Genomic DNA, 24,327 nt, shown 5'->3' with positions numbered 1-24,327 from the left:
GCTCTATCCCAAGAACCTACTAAAATCCCTGACATATATTCGTTACTTAATAAAACTTAGTTGAATTAATGAATAAATAAATGTATCGAGTTGCTTTTGTGGCATCTCCTAACAAGGTCTCTCTTCTCACATCCAAAGTTCTGAGACCTTCCCTATTTCTTTCTGACCCTTTTCAAAGTCTACTGTCTTCCAAGCTAAGTAAGGTAGATTACATTCATTATTTATGTTCGGTGTTCCCTTCCATGCCATTAGCCACTCAGTTCTATGTGCTAAAATGCAAATCTAATCATTTAACTCCTTTATTTAAAATTCTTCTATTTATTTGCGTTTACAACTCCCATTTATCTAACACATACAACACGTGTGAGGCAGACGCCTTTCACGGGCTCACATTTCTAGCCTTGCCTTGGCGTTCTTTCTTTATTCCTCTTAATTCAACTACACCAGACAGCTCATCACCATGACACCTTTTCATGTCCATGCCTCTCCCAAGCTTCGCCCTCCACTTGGAATTCTTGAAAACTCCTTTGCATGTCTCATTCAACTGAAGTAGAAACTCCTATACTTTCAAAATGGAACCATTCCCCTAGACAACGCCATCATGTGCACACAATTCTTCGTATATATAGTTTTGCATTTTGAACCCAGATATAGCATCTCTTATGTTATTTTTTAGTTATCTTTGTCTAGCTATTTTCTCCATGGGCTGTGAACTCCTCAAGGACAGAAATGAACGGACTCTTATTAATCTTCATCTTGTATTGCTGGCACTGAGCACACAGTAAGTGTTGAAGGGAGACAGGAGAATGGGGGAGAGGAACAGAGGGAAGGACCCAAATAAAGGGCCTCCACTTCCTCATCACTGTCCTGTTCTGTGTCTATCACTGCTAAGTTCACAGTGTCCCCCTCCTTTATTTCTCATTCCAGCCTCTGAAAAATGAAATGATTATTAGGCTTTTACGACAATTTATCAGTTGATGTGTTTTCACAGAGTTAGACCTCCAGCAGATGTCTGCCTCGTTGAAATTCCAACTGGTAAGAAACCTTAATTCTTTTCAGATTTTGAAATCCATATAGAGAGAGCATCATCTGTTATTTTGAGTCTGAAAATCTCCAACCCCCTAAACTTCTTTTCGCCTTGAGATGATACTTTAATAACTTAATTTTTTTTTTATCACATGAAGTTTTCAAGAACATTGCATTCCCGTTCCAGCAGAACACAGTGCATTGTCTCTTTGCCTTCTTTGGGTTCTAAATGCTATTCCCTCTTTATAGAACTCTTCTTGCTCTCCGTATCCCTCCTCCCCACCCCTGCACCTCTTCAACTCACTTGTTCATACTTATTCCTCATGTCTTGATTTGGCCAAATGAGCTCCTCCAGATTCTGCAAGACCTCATCTGTTCCTTCTCCCTTTAAACCTCACCGAAAATCTCTTTTGTCAACTCACTCATTCAGTCAGCACTTACTGAAGGTCTGTACTGTGCTTGGTGTACTATAAACAGTAGACAAGACACAGCCCGTGCCCTTTGGGAAGGTAACATATAGTCCAGAATGGGTGGGCAACGTGTAAGTACATAGTAACAACCCACTGTGAGAAGGTCCAACCTTGGAATGGAGATGGAGAGGATGTCCCAGAACAGAGACATCCAAGGTAAGACATTGACTAGAGGAGAAGGAACTTGTCACATGACAGGTCCTCTGTCCACTCTTTGTTCTCCTATAAAATATAAAGGATGTTTTTTTGAGAAAACACAACTTTTATCAGGAAATTGTGTTACAGTAACAATTGTTTCTTCTAGGAAAGAAATAATGTGGCGTAGAGAATTTCAGACTCAAAATAACAAAGCTGTTTATTTTTCAAAAATATCAGAACAAAAGGTGTTTTTCACAGCTGAAGGCTGGCCTTGTTATTGCAAGCTAAATATAATCAACTGGTGAGAAAAAATGTTTTAAAACCAAATGTCAGCGCAGCTTTGTTTGCTCTTCAATTCACAGGTGTCTCTCTTATCACCCTTGACCATGATTTTATAGTTTTGTTTTGTTTCTATTTTTTGGCTGCACTTCACGGCTTGCGGGATCTTAGTTCCCCCACCAGGGATCGAACCCGTGCCCCCTGCAGTGGAAGCATGGTGTCCTAACCACTGCACCGGCAGGGAAATCCCATGATCTTATAGTTTTGCACATAGCATACACTTGAGTAAACTAAAAGACCAAAGATCACAAGGGTTTTTTAAAAAGACAATGCTGGAACCTCGGCAATTATTATTTTTTACTATGCATCCCCAATTTTCAACTGTGTTATAACCAACAGGAGTCTATGTAAGTTGTGTATCTAATTAATTAGTTTATGGTTTTATCACCAAGGTACACCTTGAAGATGCCTGTTGTATGGGAAGTCCTGGAGTTCAATATGATAGAGCACTTTTTTCGACTTGTAAATTTGAACTTCTCCACCCCAGGGTTCATTACCTGGATGGAAGTGCTATTCCACAAGCCTACTTTTTTTTTTTTTTTTTTGCGGTACGTGGGCCTCTCACTGTTGTGGCCTCTCCCGTGGCGGAGCACAGGCTCCGGACACGCAGGCTCAGCGGCCATGGCTCACGGGCCCAGCCGCTCCGCGGCACGTGGGATCTTCCCAGACCGGGTCACGAACCCGTGTCCCCTGCATCGGCAGGTGGACTCTCAACCACTGCACCACCAGGGAAGCCCCACAAGCCTACTTTTTAGACCTATTTTAGTTAAATGAGTTGTATCCTTATATTTCATATTAAGATGTAAGTCCCACCCTTGTGAAACCCCCAAGTCCTATGACTGTTGAAGGTCAGGGTCCCTTATCTGGCTTGGGGACCCCACTCTGCTTTGCCACTAATCCCACAGGCACTGATCGCTGGGCATCCCTCTCCCCAAGCCTGGTTGAATCTCTCTCATTTCTCTCCTCTTGGTTGCTTCCAAAGGCAAACTCACAGCCCTTTGTCTTTTATGCATTTTACTATGAACCATGGTGGAAACAAATGGAAATGGAAGGAGAAGGTCCAGGAAAAATACATCATGGAAGGATATTACAAAGGTCCCAGAATTTCTCAGAGCCACGGCCCCCAGTTCCCGACTTCTTTGCCAAGAGTCCTTAGAATCCACCCTCAGCTTCCGATCTCCCCTTTACCTCCTAAGGATACACTTAGCTCACTGAGTCTTTTCTCTTCACTGCATGGAGACGTGGATATGCCATTGAGAGGGGTGCACAGGTGTGAACTAGTGTATATTGAAGTATGTCCTCATCTTAATGAGCTCACTGGAATTTCCATGACCAGGCAGGGAGACACAGAGGCATCTTACAGATTTTACCCACTTGGCAAATACTCACTGAGCACACACAATGCAGCGGCAGCAAGTCGGGCTTTACACACTCATGAGTTCGCTCTTGAGTTAATCTCTTTGTTTGGATTCATTGCATGGTCACCCAGGATGTAAATATTATTGAAAACTCTTCCTCACTAGTTTAACTTCTCCGGGGGTGAATAGGAAACTTGTGAGGGAAGAGCACATTTTCATCCATTCTTAATGCTTCCTTCTACTCTTCCCTAAAGTAGAAGGCATGACATATCTAACTGGTGAGTTTGGAAGAACACGGTTGGTCTGCATGGCAGCTCTGCTCATCTGCGTGGATTCTGGTCATGTCTTAGCCAAGCAGTAGACTTCCCCATTGCAGAGGACTGCATTTTTCCAGAGCGCTTTATGACTGAGTGGGTTGAGTTCACTTCAGGCAGCCCACATGTTTTAGACTCAGTCTGCCATAACAAGATACCATAGACTGGATAGCTTCAACAACATCACAGTTATTGGAAGCTGGAAGTCCGAGAACAGGGTACTCGAGAACAGGGTAAAAGTACTCTGTTCAGGTTCTGGTGAGAGCCCTCTTCCTGATGTGCATATGGTGGTCTTCTCCCTGTGTCCTCATATGGCAGAGAGGGAGGGAAAGAGAGAGGGAGAAAGAGAGCTTTCTGGTGTTTTTTCTTCTAAGGGCACTAACCCCATCATGAGGGCCCCCACCCACATGACATCATATATACCTAATTACCTCCCATAGGCCCCATCTTCAAACACCATCACATGGCAGGGGTGAGGGGATGGGTAGAGCTTTCACATATGAATTTTAGAGGGGCACAATTATGACTACAGCACCACCTGAATAAAAGATCTAAAGCCACATTCTCCACCCGGCTCTGATTAGTAAAATGTCCTCCTCAATGCCCTCCTTTTTGATTCTGCTGATCATCTCTAAATCTGTTCCTAACTCTGACAGAGAATAAACCTGCTATTTATTGATCCCTCTCAAAAGCCAACCGATCTGCTCAGGGATTTATAAAATCGTGGAAGGAGGTGGACATGATTCTATGGAACGGCTACACTCCTCTAGATCAAAGTTTCCCCAACGGGTGCCACGGATCACTAGTTTTTTTTATGATACATTAAGACATTTCCATGATAAAACAAGATTCTGTGGTCAAAGAATTTAGGGGACAGTTTGTTCCCTAACCCCCTCTGAAAGTCAGAGCACAAGCTGGTGTGAGAAGTCCTTCCCAAAAGAAACCCGATTAGGTTGTGTACCCTGAGATTTCCCATTCTTCCTTCATCACAAACCTTTTTTAGCTGAACCATTAACCTCACGGGGAACTGAAGCTCCTACATTTGGGAACAGTTGTTCTGGACCACAGTCTCTTGATGTACCATTTTATCTGAGTCCTTCTCACATCCCTCTCACATTTCAGTTTAAAACTCTCTTGATTGGGGAAGCAAGTCTGCTTTTAACAAAACCCTATCTTTCCATTTGCCTCTAGTAGTAGCAAGCTCATTACCCTAGTGTCTCAAAACACAGTCCAGAAAGCCATGATCCATTTCTTTGACATTTTCTACAAGTCTCCCTCCACATATCCTCCTTTCTCCTCAATGATCATCCTTTCATGGGGAAAAAGAAATGTCAATACCTTGTGTCTGGGGGGCCTTCAGTCTTCTTTCCCAGTCATCAAACTCTTAATACTGAGACAAGTTTCAAGCTACATAAGGTTGGATCAATTTTACCCACACATCCTGGAAGAAGTGGGTAGTGATTGCTAGGTCTGATACATCTTGGCAGACGCTCAGTCACTGCAAGAAGCCAGCTCCCTTCCAGATCAGGCATATCCGATCTGCTTGCAGACACCCCCATACAGCTCAGCAGACTTCCAGACCACCCCTGGTGGCTTTTTCTCCTGGATCCACAGTTGTAAGACTCCTTGATCCCGCTCCTTTACTGCTCTCGAGCATGAGCTGCTGCAGCTCGTTCAAAAGGTACAGGGTTACCTTCTGCAAGCAGAGCCCCAGACCTGCCAGCACTCTAGTTTCAAAGCCTGTCCCTTTCCTTGCTCTTCTGTACTGCTTTCTTCCTCTGGCCAGCCTCATGACAATAGTTTTTTGTTTTTTGTTTTTTTGCGGTACGCGGGCCTCTCACTGCCGCAGCCTCTCCCGTCGCGGAACACAGGCTCCGGACGTGCAGGCTCAGCGGCCATGGCTCACGGGCCCAGCCGCTCCCCGGCATGTGGGATCTTCCCGGACCGGGTCACGAACCCCTGTCCCCTGCATCGGCAGGTGAACTCTCAACCACTGCGCCACCAGGGAAGCCCCATGACAATAGTTTTAATTCCTCTTCTTCCTCTCTTGAATCTTTTCTTTTCTTTGACCTTATTGGATTACGTCTCCCACCCAGACGAGGACTGTTTCATCCTCACTAATAAGAAGCAGCACAGAGAGAAATCCCCAAAGCCCTGTAACCTTCTCCCCAGCAGGGTTCCCAGTTTACATTTATAGAACCCATAACTGACAGGAGCCTCCAGGGAGAAAGACAAACCTAACTCATTCCTTGCAGGTCACCTGAGATAGTTCCATCCACACCTCCTGGGCAGCAAAAGATAAATGACAATTTTTGTGAAACCTCCTGAAACTCCCACACTCTTAACTGCAAAGCAAACTCTGATTGTTCATTCTCTCTGCCACTGGGATCCTAGCAGGGACTCACGGACACGTGATTTGGAGACAATCCCACCAGCCCCCACTTACTCCCTACCTACCAGCCCCCATTCATCTGATAATGCAGTATTTCCCAATTATTAAACCATCTGACACTTTGAACACTGTCATAACTTTTATGCATTTTGGGGATGCCAACAGCAGCTCATGCATTATAAAGTGCAGTTGTTTGTCTTCACTGGAATTGCATGCTGAGGGGTTTTTTGTTTGTTTTTGTTTGATTCAGACAGTTTGAAGAACATGAGACTCCACAGTTGGTTCAAAGCTTCCTTCTTGCTGCCATAGATACATGGGGAATAAGTTGAAATCATATAAATATCTACCATGCAATACAATTTGAATACTACCATAAACGTGTACTGAGATTATAAGATAATATGCCAAAAACTATGACATTAATGTAGTAGCAGGATACATTTTAAAGGTAGTTTATCACATAATGATTAAGACAATTCCGTAAATGTATTTAGTTTTTTATGTGAAAAAGCGACCATGGATACTCTTAACCCTAGAAAAAGTCAATTTTGTTATCAGCTTACTAGGCTGATGGAACCAAAATTATGCACTAGTGATAGGGCACTTTCGTAAAGGAAACTGACATGCGCCTTGTCAGTCATCCTGGGGAAGTAGTTAATCTGGGATCAGAAAATAGAGTGGCTTTTGGAACAAAGGAGAGAGGGACTTCCTCCTCTCTGGGGCTGGAAGCAGTGGAGAGAGCAGAAGTGGTCCAGGTGGTTGAGGTAAATGGTCCCCAGATATGTGGAGACAGCTAAGGATGAGGTGAACCCCTGGGCATTCTGTTTTTTCAGGAAATCTCAACAGGTGGCAGCATCAGCACCAGAAGCCGAAGAAGTGGCTGGTTTCTGAAACAGACAAGTGTTGTAAAACCAACCACCTGTTTCAAGGGGCATGTCTGATTTCTTGTTCCAGGGAGGCTGTACAATCAGCCGAGATGAAACCGTGGATGTGAGGAAAGCACTGCCTTCTCACTGGGGCTGGGAAGGAGTCATCGAGGTCAGTCCAGTGGAATCAACAGAGACTAGCTGTGTGTCATAGAATCGACAACAGAAGAGGCAGCAAATTGCAACAAGAAAACTGGAATGGGGAGACCAAAAAGACATGCCCTTCCAGGTAAGAATTGCAACATCACAGAAAAAACTCAAATGACTAGAAGGGGACATTTTGATGTGAAATCATCTCTTAACAAGTAGGATGCTGGGAGCTCATTCTATAACAACATTGTAAAGAAAGCACAAGTTCAGGCTGCTATTATCAGCAAGTGAGGTCAATACCCAAGACGTTATACTTAAACCTCCATAACCAGTCAACTGAATGAGCTGAACTTGGTAAGATGTGAGCAGAAACTCACTGTGTTTTTCACAGCACTTTTCTTTGAACCTCTCTCTCTTGACTTATTCCTCCTTATCTATGATGAAACCTCAGAAAGATCTCATCGTTTCATATCTATGTTATTTAACAAGTAGCCTCTGCCCTGGTATCAAAAAAATAGAGTCCAGCGAAATATCAAAACTCCAAACTTCAGACAATTTAAAACCTTTCTCTGTCCCCAGTTCAGGTCAACCTTAGGCTGAGAAGCTTAGATGGGAAGGAGAGTTAGAGTCCCTTTTTCTCTACTTCTCCACCTTATATGACCTTCTCTTCCAATTCCCAGCTGCTATTTGAGACCCCTGTAGTTTGGAGAGGGTAGGAAGTTCTGATCTGACAAACACTGTTTGAGTTTCCTATTGGAACCTTAAAGATAGGATTCATGTCCAAAAGTGACTCTTCCTTTCTTACAGTATCTTTTTAGGGTCTTTATAAACTCCCTGGGTCTCTGCATCTTCTCAGTCACTGCTTCCTTGATGACTTTCCCTACATCTCCCTGGTTTCCAGGGGCCCACCCCTCTTTTCTATTTACCTTTACACCCCCTGCCAGGTGGTCTTTTGGAGGAGAGTCCCTCTCATGACCCCCAAGTCACACGCCCTTCCTAGGGGTCCTTATTTGACTTTCCATAAAAACATATGCATTCTTGTGCCCAAAATTCTAGAAGTCAGGGCCCTTCCCAGAGCAGCTCTACTTGCTCTCATTCCAGCTGGGGAAGCTAGAGCCCAGTTCTCATTGTCAGACTTTTCAAATGTGAGTCAGATACCCTGCACTCCTCAACTCCAGGGAACACACGTCAAATTCTTGATATGTCTTCTTGAAGTTCTCCTTGCTTGTGTGGAGTTGTGAGGGAAGCAGCCCCCTGCTCTATGGTGGAGAGGAGATGGAGAGACTCACAGCTCCCTGACAGCTCTTTCTCTGAAAAGTCTTCACTTTTTGATCTCTCCAAAGTCTTCTATCCCATCCACCTCCCCTAATACTGAGGCTGGAAAGGGTGTTGGGCCAGTGCAAGCTGAAATGTGTTCACATCCTTGGAAACACATCTCTCTAGCACGTGGGATTACTAAGGACTATTGTGTTGCTCTTGACCTTTCAGAAAATAGGAAGCACCTCATTTAATATCCTTTTATTAAAAGTATTGTTCCATCATTTATGTGTGCATGTGTGTCTGTATGGATATAAATCACATTAATATCTTGCAGAAGTCAATTTGGGAAACCTGGGCTAAGAAATTTCTGATTAACTTCTACCAGATAGAATCAACCCAAGTTTCTTCTGAGAGCAACACTTACTCAGAGAGTCTTAGGCTGAATGATCCAAAACACCTACAACATTTTGCTGAAATCAAACTTTAGGCTGCAAAGTTGCCACCGACTTTGGCATGCCTTCCCAGCACAGGGGATTGGATTTGAATCGTTCAGCTCTATTTGGAACCAACAAAGCACATTATGCAACAGTCGTTCTGGGCTTCTAAATGATGTCAGAGGATGGGGAACATGTAAAACACAATTGTCCCATTTAGAGAAATCACCTAGGACCCCAACCTCACCATTTTGGGGATAACCAGCTGACTCAAGGGCTCTATATTATGAGCTTCCACTCTTCTTTATAAAGCTTCCATGGGGATTAGAAAATATGCCTCCTCTGGGCAGATAGATTAAAAAGAGGGAGGACCCTGGACAGGTGACCTCCACACTATAGCCAAGCTTGGTCTAATTTTCAGCCCCAGCTGATCCCTTCAGCCAGGTGCCATGAGAAGTTTACAAACTCTACAGTTGCAAATGGTGAACCTATTTTAAATAAGTTAACATTTTCACTATACATGCAATATTCAGTCATCATAAAGATTATTTTAGGGCTTCCTTGGTGGCGCAGTGGTTGAGAGTCCTCCTGCCGATGCAGGGGACATGGGTTCGTGCCCCGGTCCGGGAAGATCCCACATACCGCGGAGCGGCTGGGCCCGTGAGCCATGGCCGCTGAGCCTGCGCGTCCGGAGCCTGTGCTCCGCAACGGGAGAGGCCACAGCAGTGAGAGGCCCGCGAACAGCAAAAAAAAAAAAGAAGGGACTGTTTATGAAAGTGATGGGAGGATTAAGAGAAACCCACAAGGGACAGTGAAGCACCCTGAGGCCAGCAACAGTGGAAATCTTTTACCTCCCCTATACAAGAAGGGGCAAGGGAAGAGGCTGTTACCAAAATTGATGACAGCTATAGATCTAGCAGGACCTGGTTTTCCAATTGGAACTGTGACTTTCATTAGAAGAAAGCATCCATTGCCCAACTGTGAAGCAAAAGGGACACAGGGAGATGATAAATACTCAAGCTTTCTCCCCTGCCACCCTCTAATCTTATGCCAAAGACTCTCATTGAATGAATCCTACAGGAATCCAAAAATCCTTAGAGGTCAGTCTCTCAGGGCACAGAGGAGTGATGGGAAAGTGTAGGCAGTGGATCTGGGAGAGAAAAGAAGAACATTCAGCATAATCTACCTTCCTTTGTCCCTTTGCATTCACTCTTAGCTTTGGATGGAAAATTCATGTCCTTGACAGAACACACAAAATTCCATCAGCTATTCTATCATCATCGGATAATGCCAATCCTGTCATGTTGCCACCTTAAACCTTAAATATTAACACCAAGAGTGCTCTTTATATAAGGTAGTGGGGGGGAGCAGGGGCAGGGAGAAGGCAAAGGAAAAATTAATTCACCTAAAATTTAGCTGCTATAGTTCACACTTCTGTAAGTAGTCACAAGGCATGAATTGACGACCATAGCTTCCTTCTACCATGTTACAATTACTACCTACAGAACATCTCCTGCCTCTTCTTTACCAGGTGGTATGACCACACCCTCATTTCTTTAGAGTCTTAGACATTGATCATCTTTCTTTACTGAACTGTAACTATTTTCTATTGACTAGGACTCTTGGGTGAGGAAGTACTAAGAGGGACCCAGAGAATTTCCTTGGGTCCCAGATTGGTTTTCAACTTAGTCCTCCTGGGAGATAGGGCACAAAGGAAGAAAGCCTATTGCTTCAATTCTTTTATCATAAAATAAGTACTTTGAGGTAGGCAGCCTTCAGAAATGACCCCTGTGATCTCTGCCTTCTGGTATTCACATCCTTGTGTAAACTCCTCCCCCTGATTGTGCAGGTGTGGGTGAGACTTAATTCTAGTGTATAGATTATGGCCAAAATAATGGTATATTACTCCCAAGATTAGGTTATTAAGGAGCTGACCTCCTTTTCTCTTTCTCTCTCTCTCCCTATCCCCCACTCCAGCCTTTCTCTTGCTTTCCTGGTACACTTGCTCTGAGAAGAAGCATGCCAACATGTTGTCAGGGACCCTGTGGCTTCCACTCAACAGCCAAGGGCCCCAATTCAATAGCTCTTGCAAAACTGAATTCTGCTGACAACCACGTGAGTAAACTTGGAGGTGGATCCTTTCCCAGTTGAGCCTTCAGATGAGATGCAACCTTGATAGATAAGTTGATTGCAGCCTTGTGAGAGATCTTTAAGCATAAGGCTCAGTGAATAAATGCCTGTTGTTTTAAGCCACGAAAGTTCAAGTAATTTATTATATGGCAATAGGTTAATAATAGAATAAGTGATATAATGTGGGCTACTATAGTGAACAGGCAACAGACAACATTCTCACTGGTAAGCTGGATCGAGTCTTTACAGTGACCACCTCTGCCTGTTGGTTCAGCAGATTAAGGAGCCAAAAATGGCTAGAGGAATTCTCAAATTCAAATCCAACACAACTGTGTCTGCGTTTCCTGGTAGAAGCATTCCTCCCTTGGGAACAAGGACCTCCAAACACTTTCAGGGTAAGATTGTTGGGAAAGGAAGCAAAGACTCCTTCAGTATACTTTCACTTCCAATCCTTTATGGAGGGAAGCAAAACCGTATCTGGGCCACTGATTTAAGGCATGCACTGTACCCTGTAAGTTCTGACCTCACAGAGTGTTTTCTCCCAGCTGGCACTGTAAGTACTTCAAACAGGGCTTTCCATCAGTTTATCAAGCCAGCTGCTCCCCAGCAATGGGACTCAATGAGTGTAAGTCTAGCTATGTACTTCTTTCACCATAAAATAAGTTCCTATATCAGAGACATAAAGTATGGGATAATATGGCAATAGAATCAACACTTAGAAGTCCTCGACTGGTGGTGCTGGCAGAAGCATTGCAAGCAGGAGACTTCCCTCTGTGTCTTTCCCTCCTTCAAAACCCCTCTGTGCCTCGAATCTCTGACTTCCTCTTCTGCCACTTTTTCCTTTACTTTGCTGGAATAAAACTCTGCTTTCGAAGGGCTCGCGTGATTAGATGAGGCCCGTTCAGATGATGTCCCTCTTGACATATAATGTAACATAATCACAGGAGTGACAGGTCATCGTATTCACAGGTTCCACACACACTCAAGGAATAGGATGTTACGCAAGGGGTGAGAGTCATTGGGAGTCGTTCACAGAAATCTACCTGCCACACCAATATACATTTGCAGTCTGGGAATATAACCACAGTATGGGTTCCCAGGTCCTTAGTCCCTTGTGATTTCAACTCATGCCAGTACTTAATTCATCACCTGACTTCCATAAGCCTCCACTCTGAATGATGGGACCACATTATCTTATGTCATGTCTCTGAGGAACAGGCATCAGCTTAGAGCCAATACCTTGTCATTTCTGGGAGGTCCAGATACTTCCCATTCCCTAGTTCACTTTCACCCTAGGAAATGGTAACAGGTCCCTCTGAGGAACCTGGGGAAAGATTCATTAAGTAAGCTTCCCAAGAGTCTTTTTTCAAGGGGACCTGACCTCCCCATCAATGGATGAGCTGTAGATAGATGAGCTATCCTGGACCTGAGAACTGGAAATAAGATCATGAATCCTCACTATGGCAACATTGAGGCAGATTGGTATGCACAAAAGCTAGTTTTTCCACTTGTAAGTCAAGCATCATCTTAGTAGGCTGCACATCTATTTCATTACCAGGCACCCATTGATCAATTAGCCATCACCACGGTTTCCTGTGAGTCAAAACACTCCGACTGCCACTCTCTCCCTGGGGCTTAATTTTGTAATTGCACTCACTTATCTCTGACAATTAAGTAACCCCACAGGCCTCTACAACTCCTGGATCCCATTATTCCCACTGACTTTTGTGAGCTCAATTTTATTGCAGCATCTCCCACCATCATCGTGGGTCCACATAGCACAGTCAGCACAGAACTTTTCAAGAACTCCCTCCTCTTCGCCAGGAAAGTTCTAGCATTCATATCTCTTTGACTATAGGGTGCTATTAAATGGAGGCTTCAGTTACCCAATCTAGTAATAGTAACCCAATCTAATGCCATTCCCAGCTGTTTACATCAATACATTAAATCTCAAATCTTAGATGAAGGTTCCCCATTGACAAATTCGTTCTGATTTCATCATATATTGTGATTTCTTACTTGATCTATTACTCTTAGAATCAACTCCCATCATCTCTAGACTTCTGTTGATAAATGTCAACAAGACACTCCGAATCTAGCAGTTTAGAGATCTGATAAAGAAGGCTGAAAATACTTTGTTATGTGTATTAGTTTGCTTTAGGACTGCCATACAGAAGTTCCACAGGGTGGCCTAAACAATAGAAATTTATTTCCTTGGAGTTCTTGAGGTTGGAAGCCCAAGATACAGATACTGACAGTGTTGATTTCTTATCTCTTTGGCTTGTAGATGGCCATCTTCTCCCTAAGTTTTCATATGGTCCTCCCTCTGTGCAAGTCTGTCTCCTACTCTCTTTTTCTTGTAAGAACACCAGTCATATTCAATTAGGACCCACCTTAGTGACGTCATTTAACCTTAATTACCTCTTTAATGACCCTATCCCCAAATACAGTCATAACCAGGGGACTAGGGTTTAGGACTTCAATATATAAATTTGGGAGGGACACACTTCAGCCCATAATACAATCCTTTCCATAAATGAGGAAAATGGACATTCCTCCCCTTGAATATTAGCTGACCTTGTGATCTATTTTGGACATCAGAATATGGTGGAAGTAATATTATATACTTACTTTCTTAAGGTCCAAGGCTAGACCTTAAGAAATATGCAACTTCTGCCTTCACCTCAGACCCCTCCCTCTTCAAAGCCACTTATCATATAAGAGGACCCCTACTGCTGGAGACAGAGGTCATGTGGAGGAAGGTCCCAAACTATCTTGAATGTTCCCCATCAAACTAAGCTCCCAGCCAAAGAACTGCCCGTTAGAGCCCTAACCAACCTATAGTGTCATGAGAGATAATGTATAGTGGTTAGTTAAAGTCACTAAGTTTCAGGGTGGATAGTTAGTCACCCTAAACTAAACTAAAGCAATAGCTTAGCTCCTTTTGGAGCAGGTCTTCTACTTCTCTGTCTGTCTGAACAGGATTCTGACTGTCATTAGGAGCCTGGAGGCAAAGAGATAGTACGTAAGTCCTGAGAATTCAACAGTTGTTTGGGTGAAGTTAATGAAAGGAACTTATGTATGGGAAGTCTTCCCCTCACACAGGAACAACAAGGAGTATTCAAGGGGTGTTCTCAGTTGCAGCTATGTCCATCCAAAATCCCCATCCAGTTTGGGGGAGAATGAATACATGTTTATGCATGGCTGAGTTTCCTTGCTGTGCACCTGAAAAATCCCCATCCCACGTTTCAGGGTCTTTCTCTATCCTCCAGCCTTTTGCTTTACCATAAGAAACACCAGCCGTTGGCTCTGCAACTCCACAGCCCTTACAATCAGGTCCTGAGCTTGACCCTCAGCAGCTATTACTGGGCATTAAAGACTCATTCAAAATGACCATAGGGGCTTTCTTATTTTGCCCCTGCGTCCTCTCAAGTATAGTCAAGTCTTACAATTTGTCATTTGTCCTTTTCTCTGTAGGTATTCTACAGCACCACCAGATGCAACCTGCCCACATGACATCTCTGAAATCTCTACTGTTGCCATAGTAACTAAGTATCTCAATTCTTTGATCTCCCAAAGTCTTGGCCTCCACCAGCACTCTCCCATGCTACCATCAGCAATAATTTAAGTAATTGACACCAACGCATGCCACAGATTACCAGCATCTAGTTTTTCCCAGCAAGGAGGCTATTCGATATGTGAGCAATCCAATCCCTTAATCCTGTTTAACTAGTTCTGGTACAATCACTGTATAAGCCAGAGTCCTGGCTAAGTGTTTAAGGAAGGAACTATTTACAAATGCATGGACAGAGGTAAGGAGCAACAACAAAGGAGGGTGAAGCACCTGGACCACACACAGCGGGACGCTATAACCACTCCTAGGTCTAGAAGGGACAAGGGATGGGAATAGTTACCAGAACTGGCAAGAACTGAAGCTGTAGGAGATATCTGACCCGTTAGAGCTGTGACTTTCAGGTGAGATGCACAAGGACTCAGGCTTACTGGGTAGGAATCCAGGGAAATTAAGACCCCAATCTCTCTCCCTTCCAAACTGCTCGTCTCCTGCCAGCTTCTCCCATTGGCCAAGACCATCAGGAAGCCAAGGGGCAAGGGAGCCAGGTGGATGCTGTTCACAGAAGTCACCCTCCGGGCTCACAGCAGGTGGAGAGGGGTGGGGAACGGATCAGGAGAGGCACACAAAAAATGCCCAGCACCATGACAGCGATCCAAGTCTTCTTGTTTTCTGCCTAGATGTTCTTCACACAAAACTTAAACTGACCATCACTTCATTCTGATTAAGCCCCTAATTAGGACCTGCTTCCCGTTCTCTCTGCACGTTCTGAATCTCACCAGAACACAGACATAACAGCCTCAGTGTGGGTCACTGAGTGTGGGCAAAGCTCTTAGCTTTGCTTTTGTCGTTCTTAATGTGGTTTTTCCTTTATATTGATTCATGTATCCTTTTTTAAAATCTCCACTCCCAGCTGACTTTGCCCACCCTCCTGAACAGCCATGCTGATGCATTTGTTAGCTCTTCTTGAATTTATCTTGTAAGTATGCAGTTTTGTTTTAGGAGCTGTCTTGAACTCACAGCAATGGTTATTGCACCACAGGCTTCATTCTGTTCCTTACCTTTTTAACGCAGCACTGTAGTTTTAAGATCCGTTCTTGTAGCTGTGTATATAACTAGCTGACTGTTTCTAACTACGGCTAACCCGTATTCTACAGCTGATATCTAATCATTTCACTGAGCCATTCCCTCCAGTGGTGAATGTCCGTCTCCCAGATACTGCAGAGAACCCTCTGATGAACACCCTCTGCCTGTGAACTCATGCACCAGTGTGAGAATTACTCAGAGCTGTGTATTCCAGATTGGTCTCCTGGGTCAGAAGGAAGCTTACTTTTGGATCCCCTGAACATGAGTTCTGGTTCTCTTTTTAAATGTTGCTCAATTGTTTATGATATTTTCATTTGATCAAGATATTTTTTATTATGAACTCTGTTTTAGCATTGGCTACATCAGTCTTTTTACCTGGACTTCTTAACTACAATCATAACATAGAATAACAGAAATGAAAGACACCTAAGTTGGCCAGTCTTCTTATTTTCTAAATGAAGAAAGTGGAGGCTAGAAAAGAGACTTCTAGTTCGATTCAAACTTTTTTTAATTCAGTTGCAAGTAACTTTATTGAACACCCTATTTCTTTCTTTTTCTTTTTTATTGAAATATACTTATTTACAATGTTCTGTTAGTTTTAGGTGTACGGCAAAGTGATTCAATTGTACATATATATATATTTTTCAGATTATTTTGTCAGTAATTATAAAATATTGAATATAGTTCCCTGTATTATATAGTAGGCCCTTGTTGGTTATCTATTTTATATATAATAGTTGAACACCCTATTTCTGATGTCCCGGGCTTCAGAGAGAAGGTCTGTATTGACCCTGGCTGCAATCCGGTGAAGCTGGCCTTACTACACTCATGTCACAGATACGCTAACTAAAGCACAGAGAGTTCCTCGGATGGCAGAGTTGCTGAGCCCAAAAGCTGTGCCTTCTTTTTATGGACTTAGAGTCTGTCATACAGAATGAAGTAAGTGAGAAAGAGAAAAACAAATACCGTATGCTAACACATATATATGGAATCTAAATAAATAAATAAATAAATAAAAGGTCATGAAGAACCTAGGGGCTGGATGGGAATAAAGACGCAGACCTACTAGAGAATGGAGATAAGGACACGGGGGGGGGGAAGGGTAAGCTGGGACAAAGTGAGAGAGTGACATGGACATATACACACTACCAAATGTAAAATAGATAGCTAGTGGGAAGCAGCCGCATAGCACAGGGAGATCAGCTCGGTGCTTTGTGACCACCTAGAGGGGTGGGATAGGGAGGGCGGGAGGGAGACGCAAGAGGGAGGGGGTATGGGGATATATGTATATGTATAGCTGATTCACTTTGTTATACAGCAGAAACTAACACACCACTGTAAAGCAATTATACCCCAATAAAGATGTTAAAAAAAAAAAGAGCTGTGCCTTCTGACTCCAAGTCTTGTGCATTTTCCTACAACACACTGCTCTGAAAGCTCTGTACGCCTCTGCTAAAGATAAACCGACAGAAACAAAGATCGACTGTATTAGAAACCCAGGTGCGTCCTACTGTTCTTCAACATGTTTCCCAAAATAAATTCAGTGTCTCAGACCTCTTGCCCTCATCAAATGGCTATAATTACACTACTAGCCACTGGTTACATTTATGATTTCACCTCCACCTTTCTGAAGCATGTTTTTGAAAGTCAAATTTACTTGGTGATAAGGAAGAGGTTCTCAGTTTAAAAGTAGGCTTAGGAAAGCATTTACCTTCTCTAGATTCAGATTATGGGCACAAAGTAGGATGTCTCACTTGATCCTGGTACCTGGGTCTCTTTGCTCTCTAACGTCACCCGCACCTGGGTGGGCAAGCTCTCCATAAAAACAGTTCCCTGGTTCTTACTTGGTTCTTTCTCCCTGTGTACATTCCTCCCCTGAAGAGAGGAGATCATTGTAGCATAGTGAAGGCCCCACCCTGAACCCCTTATACTTGTAACCACTCATATATGTCATTTGCATGTCACAGATAAGGTAGCGGTTTGGGAGATTTTCACTGACATTCCCAAGTCACCTGAGTGCTGGAGAGGAATGCCCAGCTGTCCTGTGCTCCATTCAATGGAAGTGCATTACTGTTGGTCTGTTGGGAAAAGCAATCGATCAGTTTCTATCTAAAAGACAAAATCATAATACATGGCACGCTGTCGGGAGATATTGGTGCAGAGATTTTTGACTGCTAGACTATAGGTTTGCTAACACTGATGCTTGCTTGTAAATAAAGTGTACCCGCGCTGTAGTTCTTTGGCATCCTTTCCTAGCTTTCCTTACTAAACCCAGTGTGTCCTTCATGCCCCTCCAGGTCTCTGCATCAGCAGTAGGAGAACCTGAGATCTACTTAAAAGCCCCTCCCCTCAGTCTGCAGAGGGCACAGCAGGCGAAGCTCAGGTCTGGGGCCCAGAACCCTCTCCCACACACTTTTGCCCCCCTGGTGCCCCCCTGGTACAGTTTCTTTTCAGAACCTCAAGACTTCTCGTTCTTCTCTCTCACCCTTTATAAGTCAACAAGCTCCCAGGCAGGCATCAGGGATTCTTGTCAAATCTTAGACAAGGTGGGACATTTATTTTTTTAACTTTTTATTTTATATTGGAGTATAGTTGATTAACAATGTTGTGATAGTTTTAGGTGTACAGCAAAGTGATTCGGTTATACATATATATGTATCTATTCTTTTTCAAATTCTTTTCCCATTTACGTTGTTACATAATATTGGGCAGAGTTCCCTGTGCTATACAGTAGGTCCTAGTTGGTTATCCACTTTAAGTATAGTAGTGTGTACATGTCAATCCCAAACTCCCTAACTAACCCTTATCTCCACGCTTCTCCCCGGGTAGCCACAAGTTCGTTCTCTAAGTCTGTGAGCCTGTTTCTGTTTTGTAAGTTGATTTGTATCATTTCTTTTTATTTTATTTATTTTTATTTATTTATTTATTTTTACTGGGGTATAGTGTTTTTTTGGGGGGGGAGGATTGGTACACAACATCTTTATTTTATTATTTTTTAACAGCTTTATTGGAGTATAATTGCTTTACAATGTTGTGTTAGTTTCTGCTATATAACAAAGTGAATCAGCTATACGTATACATATATCCCCATATCCCCTCCCTCTTGCGTCTCCCTCCCTCCCTCCCTCCCTATCCCACCCCTCTAGGTGGTCACAAAGCACCGAGCTGATCTCCCTTGTGCTATGCAGCTGTTTCCCACTAGCTATTTTACATTTGGTAGTGTATATATGTCAATGTCACTCTCTCACTTCGTCCCAGCTTACCCTTCCCACTCCCTGTGTCGTCAAGGCCTCTCTCTATGTCTGTGTCTTTATTCCTGTACTGCCACTAGGTTCTTCAGAACCACTTTTTTTTTCTTCTAGATTCCATATATATGTGTTAGCATACAGTATTTGTTTTTCTCTATCTGACTTACTTCACTCTGTATGACAGACTCTAGGTCCATCCACCTCATTACAATTAACTCAGTTTCTTTTCTTTTTATGGCTGAGTAATATTCAATTCTATATATGTGCCACATCTTCTTTATCCATTCATCTGTCTATGGACACTTAGGTTGCTTCCATGTCCTGGCTATTGTAAATAGTGTTGCAATGAACATTGTGGTACATGACTGTTTTTGAATTATGGTTTTCTCAGGGTATATGCCCAGTAATGGGATTCCTGGGTCGTATGGTAGTTCTCGTTTTAGTTTTTTAAGGAAACTCCACACTGTTCTCCATAGTGGCTATATCAATTTACATTCCCACCAACAGTGCAAAAGGGTTCCCTTTTCTCCACACCCTCTCCAGCATTTACTGTTTGTAGATTTTTTGATGATGGCCATTCTGACCGGTGTGAGGTGATACCTCATTGTAGTTTTGATTTGCATTTCTCTAATGACTGGTGATGTTGAGCATTCTTTCATGTGTTTGTTGGCAATCTGTATATCTTCTTTGGAGAAATGTCTATTTAGGTCTTCTGCCCATTTTTGGATTGGGTTGTTTGTTTTTTTGATATTGAGCTGCATGAGCTGCTTGTATATTTTGGAGATTTATCCTTTGTCAGTTGCTTCATTTGCAAATATTTTCTCCCATTCTGAGGGTTGCCTTTTTGTCTTGTTTATGGTTTCCTTTGCTGTGCAAAAGCTCTAAAGTTTCAATAGGTCCCATTTGGTTATTTTTGTTTTTATTTCCATTTCTCTAGGAGGTGGGTCAAAAAGGATCTTGCTGTGATGTACATCATAGAGTGTTCTGCCTATGTTTTCCTCTAAGAGTTTTATAGTGTCCGGTCTTACATTTAGGCCTTTAATCCATTTTGAGTTTATTTTTGTGTATGGTGTTAGGGAGTGTTCTAATTTCATTCTTTTACATGTAGCTGTCCAGTTTTCCCAGCACCACTTATTGAAGAGGCTGTCTTTTCTCCATTGTATATTCTTGCCTCCATTATCAAAAATCAGGTGACCATATGTGTGTGGGTTTATCTCTGGGCTTTCTATCCTGTTCCATTGATCTATATTTCTGTTTTTGTGCCAATAACATACTGTCTTGATTACTGTAGCTTTGTAGTATAGTTTGAAGTCAGGGAGCCTGATTCCTCCAGCTCCGTTTTTCTTTCTCAAATTGCTTTGGCTATTCGGGCTTTTTTGTGTTTCCATACAAATTGTGAAATTTTTTGTTCTAGTTCTGTGAAAAATGCCATTGTTCGTTTGGTAGGGATTGCATTGAATCTGTAGATTGCTTTGGGTAGTATAGTCATTTTCACAATGTTGATTCATTGTGAAATGGAGGGAGGGGTGGCAAATCTGAGCTCTATGGGATGCTTGATCACCTGACCACACTGGGAAAGGCTGCTCATGCCAGAGAGTTCGTTGCTTCATTAGCCAGAGCCAGGTTCAGTCAAGAAAGTTTAACTGAAGTCTGTGGCCCCCTGATTTCAGAAGGGACCTTGGCTGCCACACATTGTAGTCGCAGACGACACATCCCAGTAGCACAGCCTGTGCCTCCCCTCTCTCCAGCTAGCCAGACAGGAGCCTAATATCATTTCTTAAAGGAGCAGAACTTGATTTACTTGGAAATTTCCATCTTGGGTCCTCACAGGCAAAGGGTTATTGTTCCAAAGAAAAATTAACAGGAAATAATTTCCCGTGTATGTGTGTTAGCATGTATATCAATGATTGAATGAATCATCCTAGAAAGCATGTGAATGGCATACAACAGTGTCTGGAGAAGCTCAGGCATCTGCCTTGGAGTCAAGGAAGGCTGAACCTTATTCTGTTCAGGGCTGATCTGGCCTTTCCAGACTGGATATTTCAAGGACCCCGATGTCATAGTTGAACTATGCAAGTAAGATTTCATTTAAAATTGTATACAAATGAGTGTATTTATAAAACAATAATTAGTTCTGCAATTCTTTGAAAAAACACATATATGAATATATGCCTAGCTCTGGTCCAAAATCTATCTATCTACCTAGATACCTATCTATCTATCTATCAGTCATATCACACCCTTCTAGAAGAAGGCTGAGGATAAATATTATGGCAGAGTTTGCAACCTACAATGTCAGTAGCAGAAATGGCACCTTTTCCTCCCCAAACTACCCACTTGCCTCTAACAAGCCCATCCAACCATCAGTGCTATTCTGTGAGGGCCCTTGTCAACTGGCTTAACAGAATCCAGTTTTCAACATGTGCCACATTTTTGTGTTTGCTTTAGACGAGACCTGGGGCTCCCTGGAAGATCTTTCCTAAAGCTGTGTGTAGAATCTGCAGATGAATTCAAGGTTTAACAGAATTGATCTCCCAGCTGAATGCAACAATTACATTCTTCTCCCTCCTCTGGAGCCCACTGGTATCCCCAGTAGGGAATAGACCATGGCCACTGGTGCCGACCATCCCTTGCCGACTTGCACTCATAGAACCAGCCACCACCTCACTACTACACCTGCTAGGCCCACTTTCAGGAGGCTTCAGAGAAGTTAAAAAAGCTCGTCGTCAGAAAACGCTTGGGCCCCCTGCTTTAACATGAAAACTTTTGAGAATGGCCTTTTCAGCTTCAAAGCCACCATGGCGGGCAATGCATCAAAGACAGGGCACTGTTAGCTTTTGATGGTCTGGTGTCTTTAAAGCAGTGGTCTTAACCTTTTTCTAGGTCATAGAACCCTCTGGAAACCTAATGAAAGCTATGGAACCACATGCCATAAAAATACACAAGCTTATTGGAAAAGCTGCCTGAAATTGCACTGGGCTTGTGGACACCCTAAACACTATTCATAGACCCCAGGATAAGAATTCTTAGTCGAATATCATAGCTAAGATGTCTACATCAAGACGTCTTTTCCAAGTCTCTGAAGGACCCCAAAGGACATTTATCCCTCTGACCTCATTTCTCAATATTTTCAATTTTCCCTCAGGGCTCTGCTACATTCATCCAATCATCTTGGGTTGACATTCAGTAAATACATATGATTTAGGTTGTATTGTTTTCATAGTTAGCATCCATTCTGATTCATAAGTGCCCACATCTTATAGGTTTGTTTTGAGTATTACCCCCGCATTCATCATTCATCCATCCATATATAGCTCGTTCCATCCAACTATTCATTCATCCCCAGTCAGTGATTTTTCTTAGGACCTCCATGTCCCAGGAACTGTTCTAGGCACTGGGAAGAGAGGAGGAAACAGACTTTGATTCCCTGCCTTCATGTCACTTACAGTTGAGTGAAGAGGTGGACAAATAAACAGAAAATACAATGTAATGGGATAAATGCTCTCGAGGAGGAGAACAGAACACTTTGTGAGCATATAGAGGGGATTTTAGTCCAGATTTCAGACAGGGAATAAGGAATGCTTTCTGAAGAAAAATTATGTATGCCTGAGAAGAAAAGATAAGTAAAAGTTACCCAAATGTAGTGCAAGTGGAAGAGCAGATGAAAGAATGTACCTTTGTCCAGAGGTTAGAGCTTTACCCTGAAGGCAATGGAGAGTAACTGCAGGGATTTAAGCAGGATAGCAATGATCAGAACTGAATTTTCCAAAGATCACTCCAGTTCTTCAGAGAAGAGAATGGATTGGATAAATCACGTACAAAGGCAGGAAGCCAGTTAGAGACCTGTCACAATATTCTAAATGGTGGCCTAGACTTGATCATGGCAGCCAGGTTGGAAGAAAGGGATGATTTGATGAGATATAGAGGGTGGCAATGATAAGATTTGGTGATAAGATTTGAGTTAGGGGTAGTTAGGGCTGAGAGAGGAGGACTGGCCAAGGACGATGCCCTGCTTTCTGGTACAGGCAGCCAGATAGCTGGGTCCACTACTTACAGGAATAATGGAAAAGAATCCAATTTGTCATGGAAGCAAGATGATAAGATAAATGCAGCTTTGGACATGTTGAGTTTGAGTTGCCCACAAGATACCAAGCAGATGCTTCAAGCAGAGGCTTCTAGCAGCCAGTTGGGTCTAAAATGCAAGAAAGGTCCAGCCTGGCGGTACAGATTTGGAAGTCACTAGTGCACATATGGTGGTCACGGCTCTGAGCCAGCCAGGAACCTGCCACTGACGTTTTGTTGTTGCTTTCCCAGACTTGAAACCTTAGCAGCTATCTTAGTTCATCTGTAAGTCTGGTCAACACCCCCAGGAGGAATATGCTTCATCCTCCCACCATTCCTCACGCCCAATCACGCAGGTTCCCTTTCTCCTTGTATATCTGAACTTGTTTCCTATAAGTTTCAAGTGCTAAGACTCGTATATAACAAAGTAAAATGGAGCCAACTTCCTCCCTTCTGGAAGAAGTCATGTATTAATACTCACTAATGGAAAATGTGCCTAATGGCTAAAATCTATGATGAAGTTAGAGATGCCGTTGAATGAATTTCTGCTTTCTTAATCAAAATAGAATTTCACATGTGTGGTGGTGACTCTTTCTACATTTAATACAAAGATGAACATGTGAATTTGTGAGACACCGTATCCATCTATCCATCCATCTGGAACACTTGTGGATTTGAGAGCCCTGAACCATAGCTCCATCATTTCTGGGAGGTGTCTGACCTCTGGTTAAGACATTTGGTGTTCACAACAGCCCTCTGGGGTTTTTTTTAAATGAGGAAACCAAGACAAGTACATAATAAGAAAAGCAGATCCACCAAAGCAGGTATGTCAGTGTCAAGCAAATGTGTATTCAAACCCTATCCCCATACTAACATGGTTTGGGATTTCTTCCTTTTTTTCTTCTACCCCTGGGACCCTTAGCCCCACTGCTGAACTGAAGCTAACCTCCGTTGTCTTATTTTCAATCCTTTCCGTGCCCACAGGTGCCACTTGGCACAAGGTTCTGGCCTGGAGTGTACAGGGGTGATTTGTCATTTTACAAAACAAAAACAGTTTGGATGAGGAGAGAACCAAGTGGTAAATTGGATGAGAAGAGAGTCAAGTGATAAATAATTTCAAACCAGAAAGCTACTGTGCAAGTTTTGGAGCAAAAGAGAAAAACAAAACAACCCCAAGAAAACATACAAGCTCAGGATGATTTATTTCATAATTTAAAAATCAAAATCGCCTTCAGGCAGTAGGACTTGTTTGCCCAGTTCTACCCTAGAGTAAGTCATAATAGCTAAGTTATATACCCTTGGAAAAACCAGGGCTTTTCTAGTGGGAGCACTGGGATATCAGTAAGCCCAGAACGGTGTGTAGCGGTGCCAGAATCAAATGTCTTTGGAAAGGGAGACCAGCAGAAAGACAGCCTCAGGGCCAGTGCTGTGTTCCTCCAGACCAAGTCTGGCCCCTGCAGTCTCATCCAGGAGGTGGCAGGGG

At 43.0% G+C, this 24,327-nt stretch overlaps 1 long non-coding RNA gene across 1 annotated transcript in view; it reads right to left on the bottom strand.

Annotated features, from left to right (window-relative positions):
• Positions 1-24,327, bottom strand: part of LOC307194938 — a 280,712-nt gene that overhangs the window by 65,300 nt on the left and 191,085 nt on the right. The gene's annotated exons all lie outside the window — the stretch shown is intronic.

The sequence above is a fragment of the Stenella coeruleoalba genome (assembly GCF_951394435.1).
Source record: "Stenella coeruleoalba genome assembly, chromosome: 11".
Classification (NCBI taxonomy): domain Eukaryota; kingdom Metazoa; phylum Chordata; class Mammalia; order Artiodactyla; family Delphinidae; genus Stenella; species Stenella coeruleoalba.
This window is presented reverse-complemented; position numbering and strand designations above follow the sequence as displayed.